Here is a 9396-nt window from a genome sequence, read left to right on the forward strand (position 1 = left end):
ATGAACTCACTCTGTCTTCGTGGTAACAGAAATATTGTTATTATTAATATCATGCACTTAGAGAGTGCTGCTTTCCCAAGGAGCTCAAAGCATTGCACATATAGTATCTTATTTCTCCTTGCCGCATGCAAGGGAGGTAAAAGACAGCAATGGGCAATCTTCAGGAAAAAAGACAGTTTACTGAAGTTCATTTGGGTTGAACTGGAACCCAGTCTGGTTGGAAGACAGCTAATGGGTGAGATTCCTGGGAGCACCTGAATTCCCGTTATACTTTGCTGAATGTCTGGGAGGTAAGAGCTCCCTCTGAATGAGACACCTGCACCCACATCTCCGGAGAGTGCCTTGCTGAGTCCCTGGGCCACTTAGCAGCCTTCAGGACCTGCAGCTGACCTGGGGGCCCCACTTCCCCTTGGAGCTGTACAGTTTTCTGGATGAGTGGCTAAGTCCAGTGTCTCTAGTTGGCATTTTGTTGATCTTGGCTTCTGACCTTATCCAAGGGCATTTGTGGAATTCTGCAGGTAGAGTCAGGAACGTTCCCCATTACCCAAGACCTCTCCCTCTGAAGGCTATTGGATACTTTTAGGATTAGGCTGTGGAAGCTGTACTGGATTGGGATCTCCTGTTGCCCTAGCAATGGGGGAATCTCTATAGTGTTGTATACCCATGAAGCTTTCTGCAAATTCAAGCTTTTATTTCATGTTATACATGCTCAGCCTTAGCTCTAATCCAGAGCATGCCCCATTTTAGTTCCTCCTAACTGCAATTTCACTCAATAAAGAGCTGGCTATAAAGGGCTGTAGACCCACTTAGATAAATGTTATGCTGCATCTGAACTGGAGGCTAACAGAGGCATCATTCCCATATTTGTGGGTGATGAGAATTTTGAATGAAGTTAGCGGCATTTGGGGACAAGTAGAACCACTCAGAAGGCTACCTCCGTACTGTGTGGCATCAGGTTCTTTAGATGTCAGATTCTGACAGACTGGAATCTCAAATTCCAAATCCGCACATACTTACCCATATGTTCTTGGAAAGTTCTCTTATTTTCCTGAGACTCAGTTTCCCTATCTGTAAAATGAGAATCATGACATAAATTGAGAAGGGTGGTTAAAAAGGCACAAAACAGGCTCTCTCTCACTAAGGGAGCTCAGGATAGGCTTTACCTTCCCATTTGGCTTCAGGCACACGTCACTGGGAGCCATCAGTGATTTCAGGAAATGGTAACGTTTGATACACCCTTCTAGGTAGACTCCAGGCATTTCATAACTATTACTGTAAGAACATGCATTCATTTGTTTATTCAATCAGTGAGAGAACAAATATTTAGGAAACTTGGGCCACTGGGCTAAATACTACAGACACCCTGATGGGAATGGATGCAATCTTTCCCCTCAAAGCGTGGTGGCTGCTGTGTTTGGCAGATTTTTTTCCCTTAGTTAGTAATACAAAAATCCCAGGTGGCCTGAGTAGAGCTGCTGTCCTCAGAGCAGTGAAAGGAAACGGCAAACACTCCTCTGAGTTGACGCGGCCCTGGGATTCAGCAAATCCGACCACACCAATTAGTGTTTCTGTCAGGGCTGACCTTTGAGGAGATTGCCTCAATTATAAAAGGTCAATATCTCTTGGTTCTGGGACAAGCAAGTCCTGAGCAAGGTGGTAAAATCTAGCCAGATAACCCCATGGAGGTCTTTGTCTTTGCTACTCAGCAGTGACCCAAGGCTACCAGACACCTTTGTAACTTAGTGGTTAAGTAGCTCTGACATGCAGTGTGTGCTGTGAAATTAGCACTTAACAGCTTAATAAAAGTACGATTGTATGGGCTTTTTTATTAGCAATTCAAAATGTGTTATCATAACTAGTTAGTGGTTCCTCCTAAATGCATCAATTCCAAAGGTCATGGACTTCTCCATACAAAAGTTACAGTGTGTTAGTAATGGCAATATTAGGTAGTTTTTAGAAAACACATTCCTCCAGGTAGGAGGGAAAGTAGGCAAGGACATTCAGTATCCAGTTTCTGTTTTCCATCTTGCTGCCTTGACACAAACTCCAAGAAGAGAAATTACATCCACTGATATTACCTGTAAGGATAATAGTGACTTTTGACCTAGATGCAATTCCCTATCGTGAAGCTGCATTTTGGTAAGCTGCAAGGCTCCATCTCTCAGCATCCAAAGAGTAGAAGGCAGACCAGGTTGAATGTTCTCTTCAGAAGGACAAGACAGGGACAAGAGTTCAGAGAGAACAGTAAGCTGGGTCACACCCACCGTGATTCTGTGAAATTGGCTCCTCACCGACATAGCTTCTCCTGTGAACCAGATCCAGCCCTGTGTTCACACCAAGTCCAGAGAGATGTCCCTCGTGTCAACAGACAATAAAACTGGTTTCCTCTTAGTCTAAGGCACAAAATCAGGCTGGGAACTAATTTGGAAGCATGTTAGTCACATAGCTTAGATTTCCTTATCAGGGAGGGGGGTGGAATTTCTAAATCTTCTGTCCTAGGCCTTTGGTTTGTTTTTTAACTTCCATTATCAACAGAAGATTTTTTGATAGAGTGATATTATTAGACGTCTTTGCTCACTTTTCTCAGAGTAATGCTGATAGCAGGACCCATTCTGACGTAGTTAAATATTTGTGTTGCCCAATGGATAATTTTCCAATTTATGAAACTTGGACTTTACAGAACTTCAAAAAGAGCGTTTAACTTCTGGGTCACAAGGTCTATGGATGGGTTAAAATCCTTATATTTATATGCAAGCAATTTTGAATATGTAGATTTTGTTGGGGAAAAGAGCTAACATTCTTATCAGGTTCTCAAAGCAGTCAGTGACCTAGAACTTATCAAAAACAATGATCTAGTCAGTTTCTTTAAACTTTAGTAGCTGATAGGTGACTGATGGCTATAAAAAGGTTATTGTAACTAGAGAGAGAAGCAATAAAGGGAGATCTGTTAGTAGGAAAAGAAGATGATTCTCAGTCCCTTCGGAAGTATGAGCATTTTAATCTGGGCCTGAGGCCTGGCTTAGATAAAATATAATTTAGTTTTTGTGTCTGTGTTGTGGATACACAATAGACTTCATCACACCATTCTGTGTTTGAGTTTTTTATAAAAAATATTTGTCCAGAGAAGTACCTCCCTCCAATCACACATAAATTATAATTTCACAGACTTTGTACGGCTAGCAAATAGGAAAGCTGTGCAAATTTGAATTGTGTTGCTTGCTGACAATATACACTTTTACTTTCACTTTATCAAAGGAACACTACTCCTATTACCCAGCCTTCTGTGTAACTAGTAATGGACAGCTAAAAAGCACAAAATAAATGAGGAGAACTATCAGAACCCAAGCAATCCAACAAAATGATATGGAGAGAAGAAATAATTCATAAAATGAAAGAGGATTGTTTAAAATCTTCCTAAGTAATAAGCTCAGAGATTAGAAAATATACTTATAAAACAAGGTCTGAATACTATGAAAACAAAACACCCAGAGAATAAGAAAATAGAAAAGCCTTTAGTTAATTAAACACAATTATCAAAGTAAAGAAAAAAAAGCAATAAAAAGATTAAGTCTAAGAAATTTCTCAAAAAATAGAGGAAATCAGGCACAATAGGGAAAAAAAATTCAAGTAAAAGTAAGGACATAAAGAAAGGAAACACCTAGGGAGTTCACATTGAATTTCTAAACTTCCTAGAAAGAAAGAATTAAGGAAATGAAGGGAAGTAAATAATCAGTAAGATTTTCCCAGAACCAAAATACTGGGATCTTCCAATCGATAAGGGCACATCAAGTGCTGACTCTATCTTAGTAATGGAAAGAAACCCTCATCTAGACATAGTCTTGTGAATTCAGAACACCAGGGATGATGAAAAGACCTCCAACCTTTTCAGAAATTATTATTTTTTAAAAACCTAGAAAGGAAAAAGAATACAATGGACATCAATCTTCTCAAAAGCAAATTTGGATGCTAGGAAACAATGGATCAAGCAACTTTCAGGTTTTGAGGAAAATCAACCTAAAATTTTATGCCCACTCAAGTAGGATGTTAAAATAGAAACCTTTTTTAGATATCATGGCCTCAGAAAATGTACATCTCATGACTGGCAAGTTTGAATTATCAGATTGAGAAAAGTAGAAGAGAAGGGGTGACGAAACAACAACCAGAGAGTTGTCAAAGTTAGGGCACAAGTTACTCTGGTGGGTCACCACTCCCACTGCCATGGAAGACTGACCACGCAGCTTGTCTCTCTGCTGCTATCGTCCCTGGACACTGGACCCTCACACTACTGTCTCAGAGTCCATAGAAACTCAATAATCTGGCTGCTGCCACCATCAGCACCATCCCACCCAGGGCAAATACTCCATGGTCTCCATTTCTTTGAGTCACTAGCTCTCAATTCGAAGTCCTGAGTAAGGAAATCTGATAGGTAAATCTCGTTCATGGCCTAGATGCAGAGGAGATCAGGAAAGTGGGTTGTAGGCATTTTGAGCTTCCAACAGAGGCACTTGGGCTTTGATCTCCAAAGACTTACCCCGTAGAAAATTCCCCACACGTACAAAGAGAGTTTAGATTCTGAGTAGAAAAACTGACAAATATCTTCACAAGATAATTTGGACATATTTGGTAGTGTCTTAAAGGTCAAAATACAAACTAAAATTTAAAAAAATTAGAAACTCCAAGAAAAAGAAAGAAACAAAAGAGAAGGAGCGCAATGGTCTCACTAGGAAGCAAAGTAGAATGTTGTTTGATTGAGTAAATGGAATAAAGTGCTTTAACTTGGATGCTACAAATCTTCCTACCAATGACTTTGGGATCAGGAGGTGAGACATGTAAAGAAAGAAATGTAATACAGTCATGCTGTTCAATACAACGAAGAACAAAATTTATATAGTCATAATAATGTAAACAGGTTTTTCTTGTTGTTTTTAATGTTTACTATCAATTTGTGGACAAAGTACACTTGCTTGTGGTTTCAGGACAGAATGTAAATGTAAATATCTTGGCAATGCCAACATGTAGGTGACTGAAGAGAGGATGGAGAGAGTCGGAGAAAAGGTGGAGGAAAAGATAGTTCACAGATATCTTCCTATACAAACACGGTATCAAAAAATATATAGAAAGTCAGTGGGACAAGAAATAGAATAGCATTTAAAGCTACAAAAAGAAACACTAGAAAAATCTTTAAAGAAAATGAACTATTAAATGCTGGGAGCAGACGAGAAGGAGGAAGACTAAATGAACTAGATCTTCGTCTTTCATATTTGGAAGTCAATAGAAAAGTTTTTAAATTTAACAAATCAAGGCCTAATGTTATAGGATACGCTAGAGGTATGGGGGTGATAACCTTGAAACAACTGAAACCTGACTAGAGTTGACATTGCTTTTGGGGAATGGAACTAGAGTAAACAGATGAAACATAAGCAGCCCTGCTTTCAGTCATTACCACTTGAGTTATTATGCATATATGAAACTTTAATTAAATTAAACTAACATTAAATTAAAAGTGGATAAATAAGCATCTTTGAAAAATAACCAAAATGGCATTTATTTATTTATTTATTTGTTTGTTTGTTTGTTTATTTATTTCCTTTGTTTCATGAGTAGAGAAAAAAATGGATGTGTGCTATTAAAAACTGATTAGAAACCAGGATTATTTTAAAAATAGTTTATAGCATTTTCCCTTCTTCATTTTTGTCAGATACACAAAGAGAAATGATTTATTTTAATTTTACTGAAAATTATTCCAATAAAGATATTTAAAGAATATTAAATGTCGAATATATGTGAGCTCAATGTGAAATATAAAACAAAGCATAAGTTTTCAAATTCCTTTTGGCATGTCTAGATTCGTATGGAGTTATTTTCTCTTTCTCTCTCTCTCTCTTTGTGTGTGTGTGTATGTGTGTGTGTATGTGTGTGCGTATTGTTACCTCCTGAATTTCAATTTTAGAAGGCATCAGCAAAGATCTGCAATAGAAAACTATATTTTCCAACTAAGCACCTTACTTTGACAGAAGTTGTTGAGTTCCACAATTAATTCTTGTCTGTAGATCAATGGATTGAATAAATGGCAGATCAACCTTGACGAGATGGAACAAATACAGTCATTAGTGAAATCCTAACAACACAGAACAATTGACTGTGAATTCAGGTCAGTTTGTCTGCTTTGAAACACTTTTCCTCTGTACTATTTCATACTTGACTAGTCCTTATTGCATACTTGACATGTTTTGTAATTGTTCATAAACAATTTGGAATCTTTATTTATAAAAAAAAAAAAACACCATATTTACTTAGAAGATGTGAATGTGTAGAACATGAATTGCATAGTTAATATGAGGTTTTAACACAGTGCAGTAAACACAACAGCATACATATTCTGAAATTTTGGAATAATATCTATGGCTAGAATATGAGGTAAGTGTCAGGGGGATGTGGGGAGAAGAACAGGTCTGCTATAAGTATGGGTGTGGAGCAGCATTTTGTCTCCAGAAAACAAGAAAATCTGGATTTTGAGTTAGTATCTCACTAAAGAACACGAAGAAGGACAAAAGCAGACAGGAAGGAACAAGTGATAAGTCGGGGCACCTTTCCAATAGGAACTTCATATTTGACAGGCAATGAAATGGGCTCAGAAGGGACCTCCTGATGCATACAGGGTGGTACTTGCCTTTTAATCATGCAAGGTCCTCTGTGGACCATCATTTGAGTGGGTTCTGTTGCCACTTCCTTCTTCCCGTGGATCATTCTTTGTAGTTCTAAGAAATACACAACAGGCTTAGATACATTTGATTTCCTGGGAATTTTGTAGACTTGTTCTATTTACATTGATTCTCTTTTATGGATTACAGCACGGGAGATTTAGGAAGGACTTAGGTATGCCTGAGCAGGAGTGTACTTGTCTTACCAATGAGAAAGGACAAACTAATCTAATTCTTGTCAGCTTCCCAGGAGGCTCATGCTTACCAGTAAGAAGCTTGCTTGTATTTTCACTTTTACCTAATGCCTCCTCTTCAAAATGTTAGCTTCTGAATTCTTAACCATTTTTGAAAACATTTGAGAAGAAGCTCAGAAGGCAAATACAAAGCTTGCTGGGTGGTTGTGTCTATACCCAGTGAATTATGTTACATTCAGGTGAGTACATGTTTCCTTGGTCATAAATTAGGCAGTCCTCCTCAGAACCAATCAGGTTAACTTCACACTCCTGGACATAACCTCGGTCATCACAAGAGTCTCCTTGATGTTTGTTGACATCCTGTTTGTCACCCTGGACTAGGCAGCCTCCTTAGTTCTGTCGTTAATGCAGGAGAGGTACAGAGAATTACTCATTCTCATTTGTGAGGAGGGTCGTGATTATAACTAACTAATTCTCACATACCCTTGACCTTCGCCCCATCCCTGACACTTTTTCATCAGGGTGCACAACTTGCTAAGAATAGAGTTCTTGGACTTTCTAAATATAACTCCTTACCTTTCTCGCCACTGCTCTTTCACCTGCCTTGTTCTACTCAGGAAACACAAATAGTTCTTCATCTTTCCATGTGCTAAAGCCAGAAATGAGTGAGCAATCCTTGATATCTATTTTTCTATCACATACTCTATCCAATCTACTCCAAGTTCTATAGATTTTATTTTGAGCTCCACTGTCTACACCCCTGTTCCCTTAAGTGTAAATACCCACATCTCCTCCCTAGACAACAATAGTCTCATCAATGTCCCTGCTTCCTTTCTTCGACTCTGGCGGTCCATTCTATACATGATGTTAGAATGAGCTTGAAAAACACAAAAACCATTGATTTCATCCTGTCACGGTTAAAAACCTTCATCTGGCAGCCAGTACACTTAAAGACTAGATTTCTGAACATGTAGCCCCTGACGTCTTCTCCAACCTCATCTTGGCCCATTCTCCTCCTGATTCCTACATTTTGATTACATTGGGTGTTTGTGTTTTTTTTTTTTTCATTTAGTTGAATGAGGCCACGCTCTCTCTCACTCTGAGGCCTTCTCACAGCTGCAAAGTTCTTCCTCCTCGTCTTTACCTGGATGACTCCTTCCTACCTTCCAGAGCTTCCCTCTAATGCTACTTCCTTAAAGATACTCTCTCTGACTCTCTCTGTAAACTCAAATATGTGGCTAACATTGTATTTTTATAGGATAGCACTGCTCAAAGGGCAAGCAGCTAATTATAGATGTGACAAACCCAAGGCTAGCTGAACTCTGCTTTACTCTTGCCTACTCCTGCCTTTTCACAATCCAACTCTTCCTCTCTGCATTTTGTAGCATTTCTTGGCCTTGCCCTCACTAACGTCCAACCAAATGTAAAATTTTTATGTGGCTCCTCAGCTGAATACTCAGATCTCAGAACTACACTTTTGAGGACTCTCTCATGATACAGAAATTGGCCCTAGTTATGCTAAGCTCCATTCATTCAAACATTCAACACATTTTTTTGTAGCTACCACATGCTAGGTACTGTGCTAAGTACTGGGAATGGAAAAGAGAGTGAGGTGACATCCCTTCCTGCATGGAGCTCATACTTGACTAGAGAGACAGATGTTAGACACACACACACACACACACACACACACTAATATTATACAAGTTGTGATCAATTCTATGGTGAAAGTAGTATGACTAGAGAATCTGTGATTTTTGGATTCTGTAGTAATTGCATTTAAAGAGGATAAAAAATTAATTTTAATAAAAATATTTTTGTTTATCTAATATATCCAAAATATTACTTTTCAACATGTAATCAATATGGAAAATAAATGAGATATTTTAAATTATTTTATTATACAGGTCTTCAAAATCCACTGTATACTTACACATACATCACATCTCAGTTCAGATCAGCCATATATGGCTAATGGCAACCATATTGGACACAGGAACCTTAGAGATTCTCAAAGTCTTATTGGTGCTGACCATGAACTTGTCCTCATTTTCTCACAATGGGATATTACTACTCAGGTAAGACATGACTCCTTGTGTGGCACACTCCTGATAAATTTAAGGCTGAAGATGGTGGGTAAAGCTGACATGTGAAAGAGAGAGCTTTGTGTAGCTCCAGTACACAGAATTAGAACTGAATTCAAGGAGGCAGATTGTACTCAGAACTGTAAACAATGAGAACTTTCAGGAAACAAATGAGATGCCCTGTCTTGTACTTCTTGTCATTAGAAGAGCCAAGTAGAGGCTGATGCCCACTTGGGCTAGAATTCAATAATTCAGTGAAGGCTTCTATCAGATGTTCTCTCAAGTTCCTTTGAATCATGAGATTCTGTAATTGAATTAAACTTGGAACATTCTTCCAACAAAACATAGTACTTTTTTTCTTTTCTGGCCTTCACTTAGAAGGCATTAGAAAACACTTGTGAGAGCATTTTATTTTTA

General features: G+C 38.4%; 1 long non-coding RNA gene across 1 annotated transcript; it reads right to left on the reverse strand.

Moving 5' to 3' along the window:
• Nucleotides 1-293: 293 nt before the first annotated feature.
• Nucleotides 294-6080, reverse strand: LOC117024214 (uncharacterized). Its single transcript, XR_004423325.1, has 3 exons — nucleotides 6007-6080; nucleotides 1164-2393; nucleotides 294-1068 (listed from the first exon to the last, which is right to left on the reverse strand). It is a non-coding gene; the product is annotated as an uncharacterized LOC117024214 (long non-coding RNA).
• Between the last annotated feature and the right edge of the window lie 3316 nt (nucleotides 6081-9396).

This window comes from Rhinolophus ferrumequinum, chromosome 6 (assembly GCF_004115265.2).
Source record: "Rhinolophus ferrumequinum isolate MPI-CBG mRhiFer1 chromosome 6, mRhiFer1_v1.p, whole genome shotgun sequence".
NCBI lineage: Eukaryota > Metazoa > Chordata > Mammalia > Chiroptera > Rhinolophidae > Rhinolophus > Rhinolophus ferrumequinum.